The 27,286-nt window shown below is 39.4% G+C and overlaps 1 protein-coding gene across 1 annotated transcript in view; it reads left to right on the forward strand.

The window, feature by feature from the left end:
- Positions 1 to 1,037: 1,037 nt before the first annotated feature.
- Positions 1,038 to 27,286, forward strand: part of LOC130334539 (IgGFc-binding protein-like) — a 67,057-nt gene continuing 40,808 nt past the window's right edge. The window contains exon 1 of the mRNA XM_056553892.1: positions 1,038 to 1,066. The gene's annotated coding sequence lies outside the window, so the exon portion shown is untranslated. The remainder of the gene's footprint in view (positions 1,067 to 27,286) is intronic.

Genomic DNA, 27,286 nt, shown 5'->3' on the forward strand with positions numbered 1-27,286 from the left:
CGGGGGATCTGGTCTGTATACGGGGGATCTGGTCTGTATAAGGGGGATCTGGTCTGTATATGGGGGGCTCTGGTCTGTATATGGGGGATCTGGTCTGTATACGGGGGATCTGGTCTGTATATGGGGGCTCTGGTCTGTATATGGGGGGGATCTGGTCTGCATATGGGGGCCCTGGTCTGTATATGGAGGCTCTGGTCTGTATATGGGGGCTCTGGTCTGTATATGGGGGATCTGGTCTGTATATGGGGGGCTCTGGTCTGTATACGGGGGCTCTGGTCTGTATATGAGGGGCTCTGGTTTATTATATGGGGGCTCTGGTCTGTGTATGGGGGCTCTGGTCTGTATATGGGGGCTCTGGTCTGTATATGGAGGCTCTGGTCTGTATATGGGGGCTCTGGTCTGTATATGGGGGCTTTGGTCTGTATATGGGGGCTCTGTTCTGTATATGGGGGGCTCTGGTCTGTATACGGGGGCTCTGGTCTGTATACGGGGGATCTGGTCTGTATATGGGGGATCTGGTCTGTATATGGGGGCTCTGGTCTGTATATGGGGGGATCTGGTCTGCATATGGGGGCTCTGGTCTGTATATGGGGGCTCTGGTCTGTATATGGGGGGATCTGGTCTGCATATGGGGGCTCTGGTCTGTATATGGGGGCTCTGGTCTGTATATGGGGGCTCTGGTCTGTATATGGGGGGCTCTGGTTTATTATATGGAGGCTCTGGTCTGTATATGGGGGCTCTGGTCTGTATATGAGGGACTCTGGTTTATTTTATGGGGGCTCTGGTCTGGAGTCTGTATAAAGGACTGGTTGGGGATCCCTTTAGAGCTCGGCTTTCATACCTTTCCGATCTCCGGGTAGAACGATAGTTGTGGAGCCCAGACTGCTGACTGAATTGTGAATGCAGCTCTGGGTGTGAATGGAGGAAGTGAGTGACATCTCTGTCCCTGACTGGGACCTTATATCAGGGCTGTAAGTCACTGTAATAACTCCTGTTCTCCCTCTCTCCGCAGCCATGGGTGGGGTGACAGTCCTGCAGCTGTGGGCCATCCTGGTGATCCTATCCGGTGAGTACTGACACCCCAAATCTCTAGCCCCCCCACCCCCAATGGTATTTATGGATAAGAGCCCCGCCCAGTGGTCAGTACACACGTGACATACATCCCAATGTAGCCCACTGACTCTTGGACATGGGATGAACCCGCATGTTCCCTCAAACCAACATCGGGTACAATAAAGACAACAGCTTAATTTAAAATGTCAGAAACCCCGAGCAATCATTAGAACGAGAGTGGAAAAGCTGAGACCCCGACCAATGATTAGAATGTGAGTGGAAAATCTGAGACCCCGACCAACCATTAGAACGCGAGTGGAGAAACTGAGACCCCGACCAACCATTAGAACGCGAGTGGAAAAGCTGAGACCCCGACCAATGATTAGAATGTGAGTGGAGAAACTGAGACCCCGACCAACCATTAGACCGCGAGTGGAGAAACTGAGACCCCGATCAACCATTTGAACTAGAGTGGAAAAGCTGAGACCCCGACCAATCATTAGAATGAGAGTGGAAAAACTGAGACCCCGACCAACCATTAGAACGAGAGTGGAGAAACTGAGACCCCGACCAACCATTAGAATGAGAGTGGAAAAGCTGAGACCCCGACCAATGATTAGAACGAGAGTGGAAAAGCTGAGACCCGGACAAATCATTAGAATGAGAGTGGAAAAGCTGAGACCCCGACCAATGATCAGAACGAGAGTGGAGAAACTGAGATCCCGACCAACCATTAGAACGAGAGTGGAAAAGCTGAGACCCCGACCAATCATTAGAACGAGAGTGGAGAAACTGAGACCCTGACCAACCATTTGAACGAGAGTGGAAAAGCTGAGATCCCGACCAATCATTAGAATGAGAGTGGAAAAACTGAGACCCCGACCAACCATTAGAACGAGAGTGTAAAAACTGAGACCCCGACCAACCATTAGAACGAGAGTGGAAAAGCTGAGACCCCGACCAATGATTAGAACGAGAGTGGAAAAGCTGAGACCCCGACCAATCATTAGAATGAGAGTGGAAAAGCTGAGACCCTGGCTAATCTATGATATCCAATAATAAATAAGATATACAATAATATATAAGATATACAATAATATATAAGGAATACAATAATATATAAGATATACAATAATATATAAGATATACAATAATATATAAGATATACAATAATATATATAAGGAATACAGTAATATATAAGATATACAATAATATATAAGGGATACAGTAATCTATAAGATATACAATAATATATAAGATATACAATAATATATAAGGAATACAGTAATATATAAGATATACAATACCATAGAAGGAATACAATAATATATAAGATATCCAATAAAATATAAGGGATACAATAATATATGAGATACAATAATATATGAGATGTACAATAATATATAAGGAATACAGTAATATATAAGATATACAATACCATAGAAGGAATACAATAATATATAAGATATCCAATAATATATAAGGGATACAATAATATATGAGATACAATAATATATGAGATGTACAATGCTATATAAGATATACAATAATATATAAGAGATACAATGATATATAAGGGATATAATAATATATGAGATGTACAATGATATATAAGATACACAATAATATATAAGGGATATAATATTATATGAGATGTACAATGATATATAAGATACACAATAATATATAAGGGATATAATAATATATGAGATATACAATAATGTATAAGACATACAATAATATATAAGGGATATAATAATATATGAGATATAATAATATACTGTATAAGATATACAATAATATATGAGATATACAATAATATATAAGATACACAATGATATACAATAATATATAAGGGATACAATGATATATAAGGGATATAATAATATATGAGATATACAATAATTTATAAGGAATACAATAATATAAAAGGGATACAATAATATATAAGATATACAATAATATATAAAGGATACAATAAAATATAAGATATACAATAATATATAAGGAATACAATAATATATAAAATATACAATAATATATAAGATATACAATAATATATAAGGGATACTAAAAGATATAAATATACAATAATATATAAGATGCACAATAATATATGAGATACACAATGATATATGTGAGATACAATAATATATAAGGGATTTACAATTATATATGATATACACAATAATGTATGAGATGTACAATAATATATAAGATATACAATAATATATAAAATATACAATAATATATGAGATAAAATAGGGCCACCGATTCTTTGGACGTCCTGGAGCTAAAGACACCATATCAGCCCTTTGCTGTAATATACTACCATCTATATCACTGCCTATATAATATTACCATCTATATCACTGCCTATATAATATTACCATCTATACTGCTATACATCTATCTATAATACCATCTATATCACTGCCTATATAATATTACATCTATATCTGCCTATAATATTACATTATATCCTGCCTATATACATCTATCACTGCATATATATACCATCTATATCACTGCCTATATAATATTACCATCTATATCACTGCCTATATAATATTACATCTATATCACTGCCTATATAATATTACCATCTATATCACTGCCTATATAATATTACATCTATATCACTGACTATAATATTACCATCTATATCACTGCCTATATAATATTACATCTATATCACTATAATCATCTATATCTAATATTACCATATATAATATTACCATCTTTATCACTGCCTATATAATATTACCATCTATATCACTGCCTATATAATATTACATCTATATCGCTGCCTATATAATATTACCATTTATATCACTGCCTATATAATATTACCATCTATATCACTGCATATATATTACCATCTATATCACTGCCAATATAATATAACCATCTATATCACTGCCTATATAATATTACATCTATATCACTGCCTATATAATATTACCATCTATATCACTGCCTATATAATATTACATCTATATCACTGACTATATAATATTACCATCTATATCACTTCCTATATAATATTACATCTATATCACTGCCTATATAATATTACCATCTATATCACTGCCTATATAATATTGCCATCTATATCACTGCCTATATAATATTACATCTATATCACTGCCTATATAATATTACCATCTATATCACTGCCTATATAATATTACCATCTATATTAATGCCTATATAATATTACCATCTATATCATTGCCTATATAATATTACCATCTATATCACTGCCTATATAATATTACCATCAATATCACTGCCTATATAATATTACCATCTATATCACTGCCTGTATAATATTACCATCTATATCACTGCATATATAATATTACCATCTATATCACTGCCTATATAATATTACCATCTATATCACTGCCTATATAATATTATCAACTATATCACTGCCTATATAATATTACCATCTTGCCTGTATAATATTACCATCTATATCACTGCATATATAATATTACCATCTATATCACTGCCTATATAATATTACCATCTATATCACTGCCTATATAATATTATCAACTATATCACTGCCTATATAATATTACCATCTTTATCACAGAATATATAATATTACCATCTATATCACTGCCTATATAATATTACCATCTATATCACTGTGTATATAATATTATCATCTATATCACTGCCTATATAATATTACATCTATATCACTGCCTATATAATATTACCATCTATATCACTGCCTATATAATATTACATCTATATCACTGCCTATATAATATTACCATCTATATCATTGCCTATATAATATTACCATCTATATCACTGCCTATATAATATTACCATCTATATCATTGCCTATATAATATTACCATCTATATCACTGCCTATATAATATTAACATCTATATCCCTGCCTATATAATATTACCATCTATATCACTGCCTATATAATATTACCATCTATATCCCTGCCTATATAATATTATCATCTATGTCATTGCCTATATAATATTACCATCTATATCACTGCCTATATAATATTACCATCTATATCACTACCTATATAATATTACCATCTATATCCCTGCCTATATAATATTACATCTATATCATTGCCTATATAATATTACCATCTATATCACTGCCTATATAATATTAACATCTAATTCCCTGCCTATATAATATTAACATCTATATCACTGCCTAGATAATATTACATCTATATCACTGCCTATATAATATTACCATCTATATCACTGCGTATATAATATTATCATCTATATCACTGCCTATATAATATTATCATCTATATCACTGCCTATATAATATTACCATCTATATCACTGTCTATATAATATTACATCTATATCACTGCCTATATAATATTACATCTATATCACTGCCTATATAATATTACCATCTATATCACTGCGTATATAATATTATCATTTATATCACTGCCTATATAATATTACATCTATATCACTGCCTATATAATATTACCATCTATATCATTGCCTATATAATATTACCATCTATATCACTGCCTATATAATATTACATCTATATCATTGCCTATATAATATTACCATCTATATCACTGCCTATATAATATTACCATCTATATCATTTCCTATATAATATTACAATCTATATCACTGCCTATACAATATTACCATCTATATCACTGCCTATATAATATTACCATCTATATCACTGCCTATATAATATTACCATCTATATCACTGCCTATATAATATTAACATCTATATCCCTACCTATATAATTTTACCATCTATATCACTGCCTATATAATATAACCATCTATGTCATTGCCTATATAATATTACCATCTATATCACTGCCTATATAATATTACATCTATATCATTGCCTATATAATATTACAATCTATATCACTGCATATATATTATCATCTATATTACTGCCTATATAATATTACCATCTATATCACTGCCTATATAATATTACCATCTATATCACTGCCTATATAATATTACCATCTATATCACTGCCTATATAATATTACCATCTATATCACTGTCTATATAATATTAACATCTATATCCCTGCCTATATAATATTACCATCTATATCACTGCCTATATAATATTACCATCTATGTCACTGCCTATATAATATTACCATCTATATCACTGCCTATATAATATTACCATCTATATCACTTCCTATATAATATTACCATCTATATCACTGCCTATATAATATTACCATCTATATCACTGCCTATACAATATTACCATCTATATCACTGCCTATATAATATTACCATCTATATCACTGCCTATATAATATTAACATCTATATCCCTGCCTATATAATATTACCATCTATATCACTGCCTATATAATATTACCATCTATATCACTGCCTATATAATATTACCATCTATATCCCTGCCTATATAACACTACCATCTATATCACTGCCTATATAATATTACCATCTATATCACTGCCTTTATAATATTACATCTATATCACTGCCTATATAATATTACCATCTATATCACTGCCTATATAACACTACCATCTATATCACTGCCTATATAATATTACCATCTATATCACTGCCTATATAATATTACCATCTATATCACTGCCTATATAATATTACCATCTATATCACTGCCTATATAATATTACCATCTATATCACTGCCTATATAATATTACCATCTATATCCTTGCCTATATAATATTACCATCTATATCACTGCCCATATAATATTACCATCTATATCACTGCCTATATAATATTAACATCTATATCCCTGCCTATATAATATTACCATCTATATCACTGCCTATATAATATTACCATCTATATCACTGCCTATATAATATTACCATCTATATCACTGCCTATATAATATTACCATCTATATCCCTGCCTATATAACACTACCATCTATATCACTGCCTATATAATATTACCATCTATATCACTGTCTTTATAATATTACATCTATATCACTGCCTATATAATATTACCATCTATATCACTGCCTATATAACACTACCATCTATATCACTGCCTATATAACATTACCATCTATATCCCTGCCTATATAATATTACCATCTATATCACTGCCTATATAATATTACCATCTATATCCCTGCCTATATAATATTACCATCTATATCCCAGCCTATATAATATTACCATCTATATCACTGACCAATTTTATATTATTATCTATATCACTGCCTATATAATATTACCATCTATATCACTGCCTATATAATATTACCATCTATATCACTGCCTTTATAATTTTACATCTATATCACTGCCTATATAATATTACCATCTATATCACTGACTATATAACACTACCATCTATATCACTGCCTATATAACATTACCATCTATATCCCTGCCTATATAATATTACCATCTATATCACTGCCTATATAATATTACATGTATATCGCTGCCTATATAATATTACATCTATATCACTGCCTATATAATATTACATCTATATCACTGCCTATATAATATTACCATCTATATCCCAGCCTATATAATATTACCATCTATATCACTGCCTATATAATATTACCATCTATATCACTACCTATATAATATTACCATCTATATCCCTGCCTATATAATATTACATCTATATCACTGCCTATATAAGATTACCATCTATATCACTGCCTATATAACATTACCATCTATATCACTGCCTTTATAATATTACCATCTATATCACTGCCTATATAATATTACCATCTATATCACTGCCTATATAACATTACCATCTATATCACTGCCTATACAATATTACCATCTATATCACTGCCTATATAATATTACCATCTATATCACTGCCTTTATAATATTACATCTATATCACTGCCTATATAACACTACCATCTATATCACTGCCTATATAACATTACCATCTATATCCCTGCCTATATAATATTACCATCTATATCACTGCCTATATAATATTACCATCTATATCCCTGCCTATATAATATTACCATCTATATCCCAGCCTATATAATATTACCATCTATATCACTGCCTATATAATATTACCATCTATATCACTGCCTATATAATATTTCCATCTATATCACTGCCTATATAATATTACCATCTATATCACTGCCTATATAATATTACCATCTATATCACTATCTATATAATATTACCATCTATATCACTGCCTATATAATATTACCATCTATATCACTGCCTATATAATATTACATCTATATCACTACCTATATAATATTACATCTATATCACTGCCTATATAATATTACCATCTATATCACTGCCTATATAATATTACCCTCTATATCACTGCCTATATAATATTACATCTATATCACTGCCTATATAATATTACATCTATATCACTGCCTATATAATATTACCATCTATATCACTGCCTATATAATATTACCATTTATATCACTACCTATATAATATTACCCTCTATATCACTGCCTATATAATATTCCATCTATATCACTGCCTATATAATATTACCATCTATATCACTGCCTATATAATATTACCATCTATATCACTGCCTATATAATATTACCATCTATATCACTACCTATATAATATTACCATCTATATCACTGCCTATATAATATTACCCTCTATATCACTGCCTATATAATATTACATCTATATCACTGCCTATATAATATTACCATCTATATCACTGCCTATATAATATTACCATCTATATCACTGCCTATATAATATTACATCTATATCCCTGCCTATATAATATTACATCTATATCACTGCCTGTATAATATTACCATCTATATCACTGCCTATATAATATTACCATCTATATCACTGCCTATATAATATTTCCATCTATATCCCTGCCTATATAATATTACATCTATATCACTGCCTATATAATATTTCCATCTATATCCCTGCCTATATAATATTACATCTATATCACTGCCTATATAATATTTCCATCTATATCCCTGCCTATATAATATTACATCTATATCACTGCCTATATAATATTTCCATCTATATCACTGCCTATATAATATTACCATCTATATCACTACCTATATAATATTACCATCTATATCACTGCCTATATAATATTACATCTATATCCCAGCCTATATAATATTACCATCTATATCACTGCCTATATAATATTACCATCTATATCACTGCCTATATAATATTTCCATCTATATCACTGCCTATATAATATTACCATCTATATCACTGCCTATATAATATTACCATCTATATCACTATCTATATAATATTACCATCTATATCACTGCCTATATAATATTACCATCTATATCACTGCCTATATAATATTACATCTATATCACTACCTATATAATATTACATCTATATCACTGCCTATATAATATTACCATCTATATCACTGCCTATATAATATTACCCTCTATATCACTGCCTATATAATATTACATCTATATCACTGCCTATATAATATTACATCTATATCACTGCCTATATAATATTACCATCTATATCACTGCCTATATAATATTACCATTTATATCACTACCTATATAATATTACCCTCTATATCACTGCCTATATAATATTCCATCTATATCACTGCCTATATAATATTACCATCTATATCACTGCCTATATAATATTACCATCTATATCACTGCCTATATAATATTACCATCTATATCACTACCTATATAATATTACCATCTATATCACTGCCTATATAATATTACCCTCTATATCACTGCCTATATAATATTACATCTATATCACTGCCTATATAATATTACCATCTATATCACTGCCTATATAATATTACCATCTATATCACTGCCTATATAATATTACATCTATATCCCTGCCTATATAATATTACATCTATATCACTGCCTGTATAATATTACCATCTATATCACTGCCTATATAATATTACCATCTATATCACTGCCTATATAATATTTCCATCTATATCCCTGCCTATATAATATTACATCTATATCACTGCCTATATAATATTTCCATCTATATCCCTGCCTATATAATATTACATCTATATCACTGCCTATATAATATTTCCATCTATATCCCTGCCTATATAATATTACATCTATATCACTGCCTATATAATATTTCCATCTATATCACTGCCTATATAATATTACCATCTATATCACTACCTATATAATATTACCATCTATATCACTGCCTATATAATATTACATCTATATCACTGCCTATATAATATTTCCATCTATATCCCTGCCTATATAATATTACATCTATATCACTGCCTATATAATATTACATCTATATCACTACCTATATAATATTTCCATCTATATCCCTGCCTATATAATATTACATCTATATCACTACCTATATAATATTACCATCTATATCACTGCCTATATAATATTACATCTATATCACTGCCTATATAATATTTCCATCTATATCACTGCCTATATAATATTACCATCTATATCACTGCCTATATAATATTACATGTATATCGCTGCCTATATAATATTACATCTATATCACTGCCTATATAATATTACATCTATATCACTGCCTATATAATATTACCATCTATATCCCAGCCTATATAATATTACCATCTATATCACTGCCTATATAATATTACCATCTATATCACTACCTATATAATATTACCATCTATATCCCTGCCTATATAATATTACATCTATATCACTGCCTATATAAGATTACCATCTATATCACTGCCTATATAACATTACCATCTATATCACTGCCTTTATAATATTACCATCTATATCACTGCCTATATAATATTACCATCTATATCACTGCCTATATAACATTACCATCTATATCACTGCCTATACAATATTACCATCTATATCACTGCCTATATAATATTACCATCTATATCACTGCCTTTATAATATTACATCTATATCACTGCCTATATAACACTACCATCTATATCACTGCCTATATAACATTACCATCTATATCCCTGCCTATATAATATTACCATCTATATCACTGCCTATATAATATTACCATCTATATCCCTGCCTATATAATATTACCATCTATATCCCAGCCTATATAATATTACCATCTATATCACTGCCTATATAATATTTCCATCTATATCACTGCCTATATAATATTACCATCTATATCACTGCCTATATAATATTACCATCTATATCACTATCTATATAATATTACCATCTATATCACTGCCTATATAATATTACCATCTATATCACTGCCTATATAATATTACATCTATATCACTACCTATATAATATTACATCTATATCACTGCCTATATAATATTACCATCTATATCACTGCCTATATAATATTACCCTCTATATCACTGCCTATATAATATTACATCTATATCACTGCCTATATAATATTACATCTATATCACTGCCTATATAATATTACCATCTATATCACTGCCTATATAATATTACCATTTATATCACTACCTATATAATATTACCCTCTATATCACTGCCTATATAATATTCCATCTATATCACTGCCTATATAATATTACCATCTATATCACTGCCTATATAATATTACCATCTATATCACTGCCTATATAATATTACCATCTATATCACTACCTATATAATATTACCATCTATATCACTGCCTATATAATATTACCCTCTATATCACTGCCTATATAATATTACATCTATATCACTGCCTATATAATATTACCATCTATATCACTGCCTATATAATATTACCATCTATATCACTGCCTATATAATATTACATCTATATCCCTGCCTATATAATATTACATCTATATCACTGCCTGTATAATATTACCATCTATATCACTGCCTATATAATATTACCATCTATATCACTGCCTATATAATATTTCCATCTATATCCCTGCCTATATAATATTACATCTATATCACTGCCTATATAATATTTCCATCTATATCCCTGCCTATATAATATTACATCTATATCACTGCCTATATAATATTTCCATCTATATCCCTGCCTATATAATATTACATCTATATCACTGCCTATATAATATTTCCATCTATATCCCTGCCTATATAATATTACATCTATATCACTGCCTATATAATATTACCATCAATATCACTGCCTATATAATATTACCATCTATATCACTACCTATATAATATTACCATCTATATCACTGCCTATATAATATTACATCTATATCACTGCCTATATAATATTTCCATCTATATCCCTGCCTATATAATATTACATCTATATCACTGCCTATATAATATTACATCTATATCACTACCTATATAATATTTCCATCTATATCCCTGCCTATATAATATTACATCTATATCACTACCTATATAATATTACCATCTATATCACTGCCTATATAATATTACATCTATATCACTGCCTATATAATATTTCCATCTATATCCCTGCCTATATAATATTACATCTATATCACTGCCTATATAATATTACCATCTATACCACTGCCTATATAATATTACATCTATATCACTGCCTATATAATATTACATCTATATCACTGCCTATATAATATTACATCTATATCACTGCCTATATAATATTACCATCTATATCACTGCCTATATAATATTACATCTATATCACTGCCTATATAATATTACATCTATATCACTGCCTATATAATATTACCATCTATATCACTGCCTATATAATATTACCATCTATATCACTGCCTATATAATATTACATCTATATCACTGCCTATATAATATTACATCTATATCACTGCCTATATAATATTACATCTATATCACTGCCTATATAATATTACATCTATATCACTGCCTATATAATATTACATCTATATCACTGCCTATATAATATTACCATCTATATCACTGCCTATATAATATTACATCTATATCACTGCCTATATAATATTACATCTATATCACTGCCTATATAATATTACCATCTATATCACTGCCTATATAATATTACCATCTATATCACTGCCTATATAATATTACCATCTATATCCCTGCCTAGGGAATCTATCCTCCGAAGCTCTTGTCTCTGATTATTATCTATCCTCCACACATTTTGTACACCAGAAAAGACTCTCAAACAACTATCTAAAAAGTCCCAAGTTCTATAACCACAAACCTCTAGTATCTATTTTAAACTCCGCCTTCCCCCTCTTTGTCATTTTCCCCTTCCCCCTCCCTTCCCGGCCTCTATATTCTCCCCTCCCGGCCTCCATATTCTCCCCTCCTGCCCTCTATATTCTTCCTCCCGGCCTCCACATTCTTTCCTCCCGGCCTCCATATTCTCCCCTCCCGGCCTCCATTTTCTCCCCCCCCCCTTCCCCTCCCGGCCTCTATATTCTTCCTCCCGGCCTCCATATTCTCCCCTCCCGGCCTCCATATTCTCCCCTCCCGGCCTCCATATTCTCCCCTCCCGGCCTCCATATTCTTCCCTCCCGGCCTCCATACTCTTCCCTCCCGGCCTCCATATTCTCCCCTCCCGGCCTCCATATTCTTCCCTCCCGGGCTCCATATTCTCCCCTCCAGGCCTCCATATTCTCCCCTCCCGGCCTCCATATTCTCCCCTCCAGGCCTCCATATTCTTCCCTCCTGGCCTCCATATTCTCCCCTCCCGGCCTCCATGTTCTCCCTTCCCGGCCTCCATATTCTCCCCTCCCGTTCTCCATATTCTCCCCTCCCGGCCTCCATATTCTTCCCTCCCGTCCTCCATATTCTCCCCTCCCGGCCTCCATATTCTTCCCTCCCGGCCTCCATATTCTTCCCTCCCGGCCTCCATATTCTCCCCTCCAGGCCTCCATATTCTCCCCTCCCGGCCTCCATATTCTCCCCTCCAGGCCTCCATATTCTCCCATCCCGGCCTCCATATTCTTCCCTCCCGGCCTCCATATTCTCCCCTCCCGGCCTCCATATTCTCCCCTCCCGGCCTCCATATTCTCCCCTCCCGGCCTCCATATTCTTCCCTCCCGGCCTCCATATTCTTCCCTCCCGTCCTCCATATTCTCCCCCTCCCGGCCTCCATACTCTTCCCTCCCGGCCTCCATATTCTTCCCTCCTGGCCTCCATACTCTTCCCTCCCGGCCTCCATATTCTTCCCTCCCAGCCTCCATATTCTCCCTCCCCTCCCGGCCTCCATATTCTCCCTCCCCTCCCGGCCTCCATATTCTCCCTCCCCTCCCGGCCTCCATATTCTCCCTCCCCTCCCGTCCCCCATATTCTCCCTCCCCTCCCGTCCCCCATATTCTCCCCTCCCGGCCTCCATATTCTCCCCTCCCGTCCTCCATATTCTCCCCTCCCGTCCTCCATATTCTCCCCTCCCGTCCTCCATATTCTCCCCTCCCGTCCTCCATATTCTCCCCTCCCGGCCTCCATATTCTCCCTCCCCTCCCGGCCTCCATATTCTCCCTCCCCTCCCGGCCTCCATATTCTCCCTCCCCTCCCGTCCCCCATATTCTCCCTCCCCTCCCGTCCCCCATATTCTCCCTCCCCTCCCGGCCTCCATATTCTCCCTCCCCTCCCGGCCTCCATATTCTCCCTCCCCTCCCGGCCTCCATATTCTCCCTCCCCTCCCGTCCCCCATATTCTCCCCTCCCGTCCCCCATATTCTCCCCTCCCGTCCTCCATGTTCTCTCCTCCCGACCTCCATGTTCTCCCCTCTCGGCGTCCATGTTCTCCCCTCCCGGCCTCCATATTCTCCCCTCCCGTCCTCCATATTCTCCCCTCCCGTCCTCCATGTTCTCTCCTCCCGACCTCCATGATCTCCCCTCTCGGCGTCCATGTTCTCCCCTCCCGGCCTCCATATTCTCCCCTCCCGGCCTCCATATTCTCCCCTCCCGTCCTCCATATTCTCCCCTCCCGTCCTCCATGTTCTCTCCTCCCGACCTCCATGATCTCCCCTCTTGGCGTCCATGTTCTCCCCTCCCGGCCTCCATATTCTCCCCTCCCGGCCTCCATATTCTCCCCCCCCCCCCCCTCATTGTGGGACTTGACACTCCCGCTGTCCGCCATCTTGGTGAAGTGAGAATATTGTATAAACCATCAATGTCTTCGCCCGTTTCCATCATGTCAGGGTCTCTGTGAAGATTGTTCTTCCATAGAAGCAGATATAGTGACCCGTGACTTCTAACAACAACCAGTTCTGGTCGCCTTCGGCCCATTCTTGGCCCTTCATCTCTCGCAATGGGGGGGGGGGGGGTCCCTTGGGGGCCGCGGAGTTGGGGATTTGTTGGTAAAATCTCAGCTACACACGTACCGGTTGGGAAGGCCAATAATTTGGGTGGAGGTACGTGCACTGGGGTGTTAGGACTGTGGAGCCCAACAAGGGTCCCAAACCCTACAGTAAAGATCCCTATTTACCTATCAGGGCCAAACAGAGGCACAACTAGACCCCCAAAAGATGGTGTTTATACCGGTCGTTTATGAGACGGTCACCATGGAGAGAGAACGCGATTCTATAATTCATTATGTGTATCTATTGTTTGTATAAAATGTATAGGACCTTCCTTGGTCATGTGACCTTCCTATAGTCCAGCCCCTTAGTATATAAGGGGCTGTAATCTGTTAGCTCTCTTAGTTCCTGCACTCTCTTGTTCCTGCACTCTCTTAGTTCCTGCACTCTCTTGTTCCTGCACTCTCTTAGTTCCTGCACTCTCTTGTTCCTGCACTCTCTTGTTCCTGCACTCTCTTAGTTCCTGCACTCTCTTGTTCCTGCACTCTCTTAGTTCCTGCACTCTCTTGTTCCTGCACTCTCTTAGTTCCTGCACTCTCTAGTTCCTTCACTCTCTTGTTCCTGCACTCTTAGTTCCTGCACTCTCTAGTTCCTTCACTCACTTGTTCCTGCACTCTCTTAGTTCCTGCACTCTCTTAGTTCCTGCACTCTCTTGTTCCTGCACTCTCTTAGTTCCCGCACTCTCTTAGTTCCCGCACTTTCTTAGTTTCTGCACTCACTTGTTCCTGCACTCTCTTAATTCCTGCACACTCTTAGTTCCTGCACTCTCTTGTTCCTGCACTCTCTTAGTTCCTGCACTCTCTTGTTCCTGCACTCTCTTAGTTCCCGCACTATCTTAGTTCCCGCACTCTCTTAGTTCCTGCACTCTCTAGTTCCTGCACTCTCTTAGTTCCTGCACTCTCTTAATTCCTGCACTCCCTTAGTTCCTGCACTCTCTTGTTCCTGCACTCTCTTGTTCCTGCACTCTCTTAGTTCCTGCACTCTCTTGTTCCTGCACTCTCTTAGTTCCTGCACTCTCTTAGTTCCCACACTCTCTTAGTTCCTGCACTCTCTTGTTCCTGCACTCTCTTAGTTCCTGCTCTCTCTTAGTTCCTGCGCTCTCTTAGTTCCTGCGCTCTTTTAGTTCCCGCACTCTCTTAGTTCCCGCACTCTCTTAGTTCCCGCACTCTTATAGTTCCTGCGCTCTCTTAGTTCCTGCACTCTCTTGTTCCTGCACTCTCTTGTTTCTGCACTCTCTTAGTTTCTGCACTCTCTTGTTCCTGCACTCTCTTAGTTCCTGCACTCTCTTAGTTCCTGCACTCTCATAGTTCCTGCACTCTCTTAGTTCCTGCGCTCTCTTAGTTCCTGCCCTCTCTTAGTTCCTGCACTCTCTTAGTTCCTGCGCTCTCTTAGTTCCCGCACTCTCTTAGTTCCCGCACTCTCTTAGTTCCCGCACTCTCTTAGTTCCCGCACTCTCTTAGTTCCTGCACTCTTTTAGTTCCTGCACTCTCTTGTCCCTGCACTCTCTTGTTCCTGCACTCTCTTAGTTTCTGCACTCTCTTGTTCCTGCACTCTCTTAGTTCCTGCACTCTCTTAGTTCCTGCACTCTCATAGTTCCTGCACTCTCTTAGTTCCTGCGCTCTCTTAGTTCCTGCACTCTCTTGTTCCTGCACTCCCTTAGTTCCTGCACTCTCTTGTTCCTGCACTCTCTGCACTCTCTTAGTTCCTGCACTCTCTTGTTCCTGCACTCTCTGCACTCTCTTTTTCCTGCACTCTCTTGTTCCTGCGCTCTCTTAGTTCCTGCACTCTCTTGTTCCTGCACTCTCTGCACTCTCTTAGTTCCTGCACTCTCTTGTTCCTGCACTCTCTTGTTTCTGCACTCTCTTAGTTCCTGCACTCTCTTGTTCCTGCACTCTGTGCACTCTCTTGTTCCTGCACTCTCTTGTTCCTGCACTCTCTTAGTTCCCACACTCTCTTAGTTCCTGCACTCTCTTAGTTCCTGCACTCTCTTAGTTCCTGCGCTCTCTTAGTTCCTGCGCTCTCTTAGTACCTGCACTCTCTAGTTCCTTCACTCTCTTGTTCCTGCGCTCTCTTAGTTCCTGCTCTCTCTTGTTCCTGCACTCTCTGCACTCTCTTAGTTCCTGCACTCTCTTGTTCCTGCACTCTCTTGTTTCTGCACTCTCTTAGTTCCTGCACTCTCTTAGTTCCTGCACTCTCTTAGTTCCTGCGCTCTCTTAGTTCCTGCACTCTCTTAGTTCCTTCACTCTCTTGTTCCTGCGCTCTCTTAGCTCCTGCACTCTCTTGTTCCTGCACTCTCTGCACTCTCTTAGTTCCTGCACTCTCTTGTTCCTGCACTCTCTTGTTTCTGCACTCTCTTAGTTCCTGCACTCTCTTAGTTCCTGTGCTCTCTTAGTTCCTGCACTCTCTAGTTCCTTCACTCTCTTGTTCCTGCGCTCTCTTAGTTCCTGCACTCTCTTGTTTCTGCACTCTCTGCACTCTCTTAGTTCCTGCACTCTCTTGTTCCTGCACTCTCTTGTTTCTGCACTCTCTTAGTTCCTGCACTCTCTTAGTTCCTGCACTCTCTTGTTCCTGCACTCTCTTAGTTCCCGCACTCTCTTAGTTCCTGCACTCTCTTAGTTCCTGCGCTCTCTTAGTTCCCGCACTCTCTTGTTCCTGCACTCTCTTAGTTCCTGCACTCTCTTGTTCCTGCACTCTCTGCACTCTCTTTTTCCTGCACTCTCTTGTTCCTGCGCTCTCTTAGTTCCTGCACTCTCTTGTTCCTGCACTCTCTGCACTCTCTTAGTTCCTGCACTCTCTTGTTCCTGCACTCTCTTGTTTCTGCACTCTCTTAGTTCCTGCACTCTCTTGTTCCTGCACTCTGTGCACTCTCTTGTTCCTGCACTCTCTTGTTCCCGCACTCTCTTAGTTCCTGCACTCTCTTAGTTCCTGCACTCTCTTAGTTCCTGCGCTCTCTTAGTTCCTGCACTCTCTTAGTTCCTGCACTCTCTTAGTACCTGCACTCTCTAGTTCCTTCACTCTCTTGTTCCTGCGCTCTCTTAGTTCCTGCACTCTCTTGTTCCTGCACTCTCTGCACTCTCTTAGTTCCTGCACTCTCGTGTTCCTGCACTCTCTTGTTTCTGCACTCTCTTAGTTCCTGCACTCTCTTAGTTCCTGCACTCTCTTAGTTCCTGCGCTCTCTTAGTTCCTGCACTCTCTTAGTTCCTTCACTCTCTTGTTCCTGCGCTCTCTTAGCTCCTGCACTCTCTTGTTCCTGCACTCTCTGCACTCTCTTAGTTCCTGCACTCTCTTGTTCCTGCACTCTCTTGTTTCTGCACTCTCTTAGTTCCTGCACTCTCTTAGTTCCTGTGCTCTCTTAGTTCCTGCACTCTCTAGTTCCTTCACTCTCTTGTTCCTGCGCTCTCTTAGTTCCTGCACTCTCTTGTTCCTGCACTCTCTGCACTCTCTTAGGTCCTGCACTCTCTTGTTCCTGCACTCTCTTGTTTCTGCACTCTCTTAGTTCCTGCACTCTCTTAGTTCCTGCACTCTCTTGTTACTGCACTCTCTTAGTTCTCTTAGCTGGTGATTATGTCATTAGGAAACAGTCCATTCTGCACACCGCAACTCTTGCAACATTTTACTTTGGGACAAGCAAACACTTTCTTCGCCTTTGGCTCCTGGACTCAGAATTCTTAGTCCAGTTTGTAGAAACAATGGCCAACATTTATCATTGTAGGTGTAAGTGAAGCATTTATCATTTTAGGTGTAAGTGAAGCATTTATCATTGTAGGTGTACGTGAAGCATTTATCATTGTAGGTGTAAGTGAAGCATTTATCATTGTAGGTGTATGTGAAAAATTTATCATTGTAGGTGTACGTGAAGCATTTATCATTGTAGGAGTAAGTAAAGCATTCATCATTGTAGGAGTAAGTGAAGCATTTATCATTCTAGGTGTAAGTGAAGTATTTAGCATTGTAGTGTAAGTGAAGCATTTATCATTGTACGTGTAAGTGAAACATTTATCATTTTAGGTGTAAGTGAAGCATTTATCATTGTACGTGTAGGTGAAGCATTTATCATTGTAGGTGTATGTAAAGCATTTATCATTTTAGGTGTAAGTGAAGCATTTATCATTGTACGTGTAAGTGAAGCATTTATCATTATAGGTGTTTGTAAAGCATTTATCATTGTAGGTGTAAGTGAAGCATTTATCATTGTAGGTGTACGTGAAGCATTTATCATTGTAGGTGTAAGTGGAGCATTTATCATTGTAGGAGTAAGTGAAGTACCGTATATACTCGAGTATAAGCCGAGTTTTTCAGCACGATTTTTCGTGCTGAAAACACCCCCCTCGGCTTATACTCGAGTGAACTCCCCCACCCGCAGTGGTCTTCAACCTGCGGACTTCCAGAGGTTTCAAAACTACAACTCACAGCAAGCCAGGGCAGCCATCGGCTGTCCGGGCTTGCTGGGAGTTGTAGTTTTGAAACCTCCGGAGGTCCGCAGGTTGAAGACCACTGCGGCCTTCAACATCATCCAGCCCCCTCTCACCCCCTTTAGTTCTGAGTACTCACCTCCGCTCGGCGCTGGTCCGGTCCTGCAGGGCTGTCCGGTAAGGAGGTGGTCCGGTGAGGAGGTGGTCCGGGCTGCTATCTTCACCGGGGAGGCCTCTTCTAAGCGCTTCGGGCCCGGCCTCAGAATAGTCACGTTGCCTTGACAACGACGCAGATGCGTCGTTGTCTAGGCAACGGCTCTATTCCGGGCCGGAAGCGCGGAGAAGAGGCGCCCCCGGTGAAGATAGCAGCCCGGACCACCTCCTCACCGGACCACCTCCTTACCGGACAGCCCTGCAGGACCGGACCAGCGCCGAGCGGAGGTGAGTACTCAGAACTAAAGGGGGTGAGAGGGGGCTGGATGATGTTGAAGGCCGCGGTGGTCTTCAACCTGCGGACCTCCGGAGGTTTCAAAACTACAACTCCCAGCAAGCCCGGACAGCCGATGGCTGCCCGGGCTTGCTGGGAGTTGTAGTTTTGAAACCTCTGGAGGTCCGCATGTTGAAGGCCGCAGTGGTCTTCAACCTGCGGACCTCCGGAGGTTTCAAAACTACAACTCCCAGCAAGCCCGGACAGCCGATGGCTGCCCGGGCTTGCTGGGAGTTGTAGTTTTGAAACCTCTGGAGGTCCGCAGGTTGAAGACCACTGAGGGCGAATGATGAGAAGAGGATGATGAAGGGGGGGGGGGGTGTGGGGATGATGAAGGGGGGTGGGGATGATGAAGGGGGGGGGGTGTGGGATGATTACAAGGGGATGATGAAGGGGGGATGTGTGGGATGATGACAAGGGGATGATGAAGGGGGGATGTGTGGGATGATGACAAGGGGATGATGAAGGGGGGATGTGTGGGATAAGGGGATGTGTGGGATGATGACAAGGGGATGATGAAGGGGGGATGTGTGGGATAAGGGGATGTGTGGGATGATGACAAGGGGATGATGAAGGGGGGATGTGTGGGATGATAAGGGGATGTGTGGGATGATGACAAGGGGATGATGAAGGGGGGATGTGTGGGATAATAAGGGGATGTGTGGGATGATGACAAGGGGATGATGAAGGGGGGATGTGTGGGATGATGACAAGGGGATGATGAGGATGTTAATGACGGGTCTGGATGATGACAGGGGGGGATGAGGTATTTCCCACCCTAGGCTTATACTCGAGTCAATAACTTTTCCTGGGATTTTGGGTTGAAATTAGGGGTCTCGGCTTATACTCGGGTCGGCTTATACTCGAGTATATACGGTATTTATCATTTTAGGTGCAAGTGACGCATTTATCATTGTAGATGTAAGTGAAGCATTTATCGTTGTAGGTGAAAGTGAAGTATTTATTATTGTGGTGTATGTGAAGCATTTATTATTGTAGGTGTATGTGAAGTATTTATCATTGTAGGTGTAAGTAAAGTATTTATCATTGTAGGTGTAAGTAAAGCATTTATCATTGTAGGTGTAAGTAAAGCATTTATCATTGTAGGTGTAAGTAAAGCATTTATCATTGTAGGTGTAAGTGAAGTATTTTTCATTGTAGGTGTAAGTGAAGCATTTATCATTGTAGGTGTATGTGCTGTATTTTTCATTGTAGGTGTAAGTGAAGTATTTTTCAATATAGGTGTAAGTGAAGTATTTTTCTTTGTAGGTGTAAGTGAAGCATTTATCATTTTAGGTGTAAGTGAAGCATTTATCATTGTAGGTGTAAGTGAAGCATTTATCATTGTAGGTGTAAGTGAAGCATTTATCATTTTAGTGTAAGTGATGTATATATATCATTGTAGTGTATGTGATGTATATATCATTGTAGTGTATGTGATGTATATATCATTGTAGTGTATGTGATGTATATATCATTGTAGTGTATGTGATGTATATATCATTGTAGTGTATGTGATGTATATATCATTGTAGTGTATGTGATGTATATATCATTGTGGTGTATGTGATGTATATATCATTGTAGGTGTATGTGATGTATATATCATTGTAGTATATGTGATGTATATATCATTGTAGTGTATGTTATGTATATATCATTGTAGTGTATGTGATGTATATATCATTGTAGTGTATGTGATGTATATATCATTGTAGTGTATGTGATGTATATATCATTGTAGTGTATGTGATGTATATATCATTGTAGGTGTAAGTGATGTATATATCATTGTAGTATATGTGATGTATATATCATTGTAGGTGTAAGTGATGTATATATCATTGTAGTGTATGTGATGTATATATCATTGTAGTGTATGTGATGTATATATCATTGTGGTGTATGTGATGTATATATCATTGTAGTGTATGTGATGTATATATCATTGTAGGTGTATGTGATGTATATATCATTGTAGTGTATGTGATGTATATATCATTGTAGTGTATGTGATGTATATATCATTGTAGGTGTAAGTGATGTATATATCATTGTAGTGTATGTGATGTATATATCATTGTAGTGTATGTGATGTATATATCATTGTGGTGTATGTGATGTATATATCATTGTAGTGTATGTAATGTATATATAATTGTAGGTGCAAGTGATGTATATATCATTGTAGTGTATGTGATGTATATATCATTGTAGGTGTAAGTGATGTATATATCATTGTAGTGTATGTGATGTATATATCATTGTAGTGTATGTGATGTATATTTCATTGTAGGTGTATGTGATGTATATATCATTGTAGTGTATGTGATGTATATATCATTGTATGTACATGTGAAGCATTTATCATTGTAGTGTATGTGATGTATATATCATTGTAGTGTATGTGATGTATATATCATTGTAGGTGTAAGTGAAGCATTTATCATTGTAGGTGTAAGTGAAGCATTTATCATGTAGGTGTAAGTAAAGCATTTATCATTGTAGGTGTAAGTGAAGCATTTATCATTGTAGGTGTAAGTGAAGCATTTATCATTGTAGGTGTAAGTGATGTATATATCATTGTAGGTGTAAGTGAAGCATTTATCATTGTAGGTGTACGTGATGTATATATCATTGTGGTATGTGTGATGTATATATCATTGCAGGTGTGTGTGAAGCATTTATCATTGTAGGTGTAAGTGAAGCATTTATCATTGTAGGTGTATGTGATGTATATATCATTTTAGTATATGTGATGTATTTATCATTGTAGTTGTCACGATGCCGGCTGGCAGGTAGTGGATCCTCTGTGCCAGAGAGGGATTGGCGTGGACCGTGCTAGTGGATCGGTTCTAAGTCACTACTGGTTTTCACCAGAGCCCGCCGCAAAGCGGGATGGTCTTGCTGCGGCGGTAGTGACCAGGTCGTATCCACTAGCAACGGCTCAACCTCTCTGGCTGCTGAAGATAGGCGCGGTACAAGGGAGTAGACAGAAGCAAGGTCGGACGTAGCAGAAGGTCGGGGCAGGCAGCAAGGATCGTAGTCAGGGGCAACGGCAGGAGGTCTGGAACACAGGCTAGGAACACACAAGGAAACGCTTTCACTGGCACGATGGCAACAAGATCCGGCAAGGAAGTGCAGGGGAAGTGAGGTGATATAGGGAAGTGCACAGGTGATCACACTAATTGGAACCACTGCGCCAATCAGCGGCGCAGTGGCCCTTTAAATCGCAAAGACCCGTCGCGCGCGCGCCCTAGGGAGCGGGGCCGCGCGCGCCGGGACAGGACCGACGGAGAGCGAGTCAGGTACGGGAGCCGGGGTGCGCATCGCGAGCGGGCGCTACCCGCATCGCGAATCGCATCCCGGCTGGAGGCGGTATCGCAGCGCCCCGGGTCAGTGGATCTGACCGGAGCGCTGCAGTGAGGAGAGTGTAGCGAGCGCTCCGGGGAGGAGCAGGGACCCGGAGCGCTCGGCGTAACAGTAGTGTATGTGATGTATATATAATTGTGGTGTATTTGATGTATATATCATTGTAGGTGTATGTGATGTATATATCATTGTAGTGTATGTGATGTATATATCATTGTAGTATATGTGATGTATATATCATTGTAGTGTATGTGATGTATATATCATTGTAGTGTATGTGATGTATATATCATTGTAGTGTATGTGATGTATATATCATTGTAGTATATGTGATGTATATATCATTGTAGTGTATGTGATGTATATATCATTGTAGGTGTATGTGAAGCATTTATCATTGTAGGTGTAAGTGAAGCATTTATCATTGTAGGTGTAAGTGAAGCATTTATCATTGTAGGTGTAAGTGAAGCATTTATCATTGTAGGTGTAAGTCAAGCATTTATCATGTAGGTGTAAGTGAAGCATTTATAATTTTTTAACACCTTTTTTTGTGCGCTGTAATGTGTAGGAGCACCAAGTTAATGAAATGACCACAGAGTATTTGATAAATTTTGTGCAGGTCACATTTACTGAAATTTCCCTCTTCACATATACCAAAAATCTAAGTCTGGGCTGGAGTAGTTTCAGAGACTTTTCAGTGGCTTTTTTGCACCTTTTCACAAAAAGGCTCAGTTCATAAATCCCTTCCATGTCCTGTGTTTCACCAAAATCAATGGATTGCAACTCAAAATCAGCAGAAATGTGTAAATCAAAAGGCGCAAATAAACCCTGCTTTCCCCATTTTTTGCGCCTTTTGTAGACACAAGAACCAGTCTAAAGACAATGATAAATGTCGGCCAATGCATTCCTTAGCTCCTTGCTTGAGACAACAGCCGACGGTCATCTTTTACTTGACTCCGCCTTTCCATCTCAGTAATGACGTTAGAACAATCCAAATAGCAAATTGTCCAAAAACGTATCCATTTCCCTTCTGTTTTACCTGGATCCCATCACATATCAATATCAATCTCTTGTTTTATTTGGAATCCTCACTTGACTTGGAAATAGCAAAAAATTATCAAAAAACCAAAAATCTTTTCCCTAATCTATACCCCAAATATTGGTAACTATTCCTATAATATATGAATCACAATATACCACATCATATCATATACACCTTTATAATCCTAAATATAAGTCTCATTAGAAATATTATTATGATACATATACTAGACAGTATACAGTGACTATTCATATTTGAACCAAACATCTGACCTCGAATTTTAAATATCAATAATATAATAGTGAACAAGTCTGAAAAATAAGTTATTCTTCTGTCGTCATATCATTATCTAAGCATATCTCATAACAATCTTATCTTTATTTCATATTGATAAATACTTTATTAGATATAACCTTAAACCCTTTATTAATTACTCATGAATTCCTTTTAACATACGAACTTTTAAAATAATCTTTATTACCCAATTTTTTTATTATCCCAAATGAAGAAGTGTGTATAAAAAATACCATTTCCAGTACCAGAGTTTTTCAATTCAGTTTATGAGATCTGGAGAGCTCCGTGACCTTATGCGGCTCCGTGACCTTCTGCAGCTCCGTGACCTTATGCGGCTCCGTGACCTTCTGCAGCTCTGTGACCTTATGCAGCTCCGTGACCTTCTGCAGCTCTGTGATCTTATGCGGCTCCGTGACCTTCTGCAGCTCCGTGACCTTATGCGGCTCCGTGACCTTATGTGGCTCCGTGACCTTATGCGGCTCTGTGACCTTATGCGGCTCCGTGACCTTCTGCAGCTCCATGACCTTCTGCGGCTCCGTGACCTTCTGCAGCTCCATGACCTTCTGCGGCTCCGTGACCTTATGCGGCTCTGTGACCTTCTGCAGCTCCGTGACCTTCTGCATCTCCGTGACCTTATGCGGTTCCGTGACCTTCTGCAGCTCCGTGACCTTCTGCAGCTCCATGACCTTCTGCAGCTCCGTGACCTTATGCGGCTCCGTGACCTTCTGCAGCTCCGTGACCTTCTGCAGCTCCGTGACCTTATGCGGCTCCGTGACCTTCTGCGGCTCCGTGACCTTCTGCAGCTCCGTGACCTTCTGCGGCTCCGTGACCTTCTGCGGCTCTGTGACCTTCTGCAGCTCCATGACCTTCTGCGGCTCCGTGACCTTCTGCAGCTCTGTGACCTTCTGCGGCTCCGTGACCTTATGCAGCTCCGTGACCTTCTGCAGCTCCGTGACCTTCTGCAGCTCCATCACCTTCTGCAGCTCCGTGACCTTCTGCAGCTCCGTGACCTTCTGCAGCTCCGTGACCTTCTGCAGCTCCGTGACCTTCTGCAGCTCCGTGACCTTCTGCAGCTCCGTGACCTTCTGCAGCTCCGTGACCTTCTGCAGCTCCTTGACCTTCTGCAGCTCCGTGACCTTCTGCAGCTCCGTGACCTTCTGCAGCTCCGTGACCTTCTTCAGCTCCGTGACCTTCTGCAGCTCTGTGACCTTATGCGGCTCCGTGACCTTCTGCGGCTCCGTGACCTTATGCAGCTCCGTGACCTTCTGCAGCTCTGTGACCTTATGCGGCTCCGTGACCTTCTGCAGCTCTGTGACCTTATGCAGCTCCGTGACCTTCTGCAGCTCTGTGACCTTATGCGGCTCCGTGACCTTCTGCAGCTCCATGACCTTCTGCGGCTCCGTGACCTTCTGCAGCTCCATGACCTTCTGCGGCTCCGTGACCTTATGCGGCTCTGTGACCTTCTGCAGCTCCGTGACCTTCTGCATCTCCGTGACCTTATGCGGTTCCGTGACCTTCTGCAGCTCCGTGACCTTCTGCAGCTCCATGACCTTCTGCAGCTCCGTGACCTTATGCGGCTCCGTGACCTTCTGCAGCTCCGTGACCTTCTGCAGCTCCGTGACCTTATGCGGCTCCGTGACCTTCTGCGGCTCCGTGACCTTCTGCAGCTCCGTGACCTTCTGCGGCTCCGTGACCTTCTGCGGCTCTGTGACCTTCTGCAGCTCCATGACCTTCTGCGGCTCCGTGACCTTCTGCAGCTCTGTGACCTTCTGCGGCTCCGTGACCTTATGCAGCTCCGTGACCTTCTGCAGCTCCGTGACCTTCTGCAGCTCCATCACCTTCTGCAGCTCCGTGACCTTCTGCAGCTCCGTGACCTTCTGCAGCTCCGTGACCTTCTGCAGCTCCGTGACCTTCTGCAGCTCCGTGACCTTCTGCAGCTCCGTGACCTTCTGCAGCTCCTTGACCTTCTGCAGCTCCGTGACCTTCTGCAGCTCCGTGACCTTCTGCAGCTCCGTGACCTTCTTCAGCTCCGTGACCTTCTGCAGCTCTGTGACCTTATGCGGCTCCGTGACCTTCTGCGGCTCCGTGACCTTCTGCGGCTCCGTGACCTTCTGCGGCTCCGTGACCTTCTGCGGCTCCATGACCTTATGCAGCTCCGTGACCTTCTGCAGCTCCGTCACCTTCTGCAGCTCCATGACCTTCTGCAGCTCCGTGACCTTCTGCAGCTCCGTGACCTTTTGCAGCTCCATGACCTTCTGC

Source organism: Hyla sarda, unplaced genomic scaffold, assembly GCF_029499605.1.
Source record: "Hyla sarda isolate aHylSar1 unplaced genomic scaffold, aHylSar1.hap1 scaffold_437, whole genome shotgun sequence".
Classification (NCBI taxonomy): domain Eukaryota; kingdom Metazoa; phylum Chordata; class Amphibia; order Anura; family Hylidae; genus Hyla; species Hyla sarda.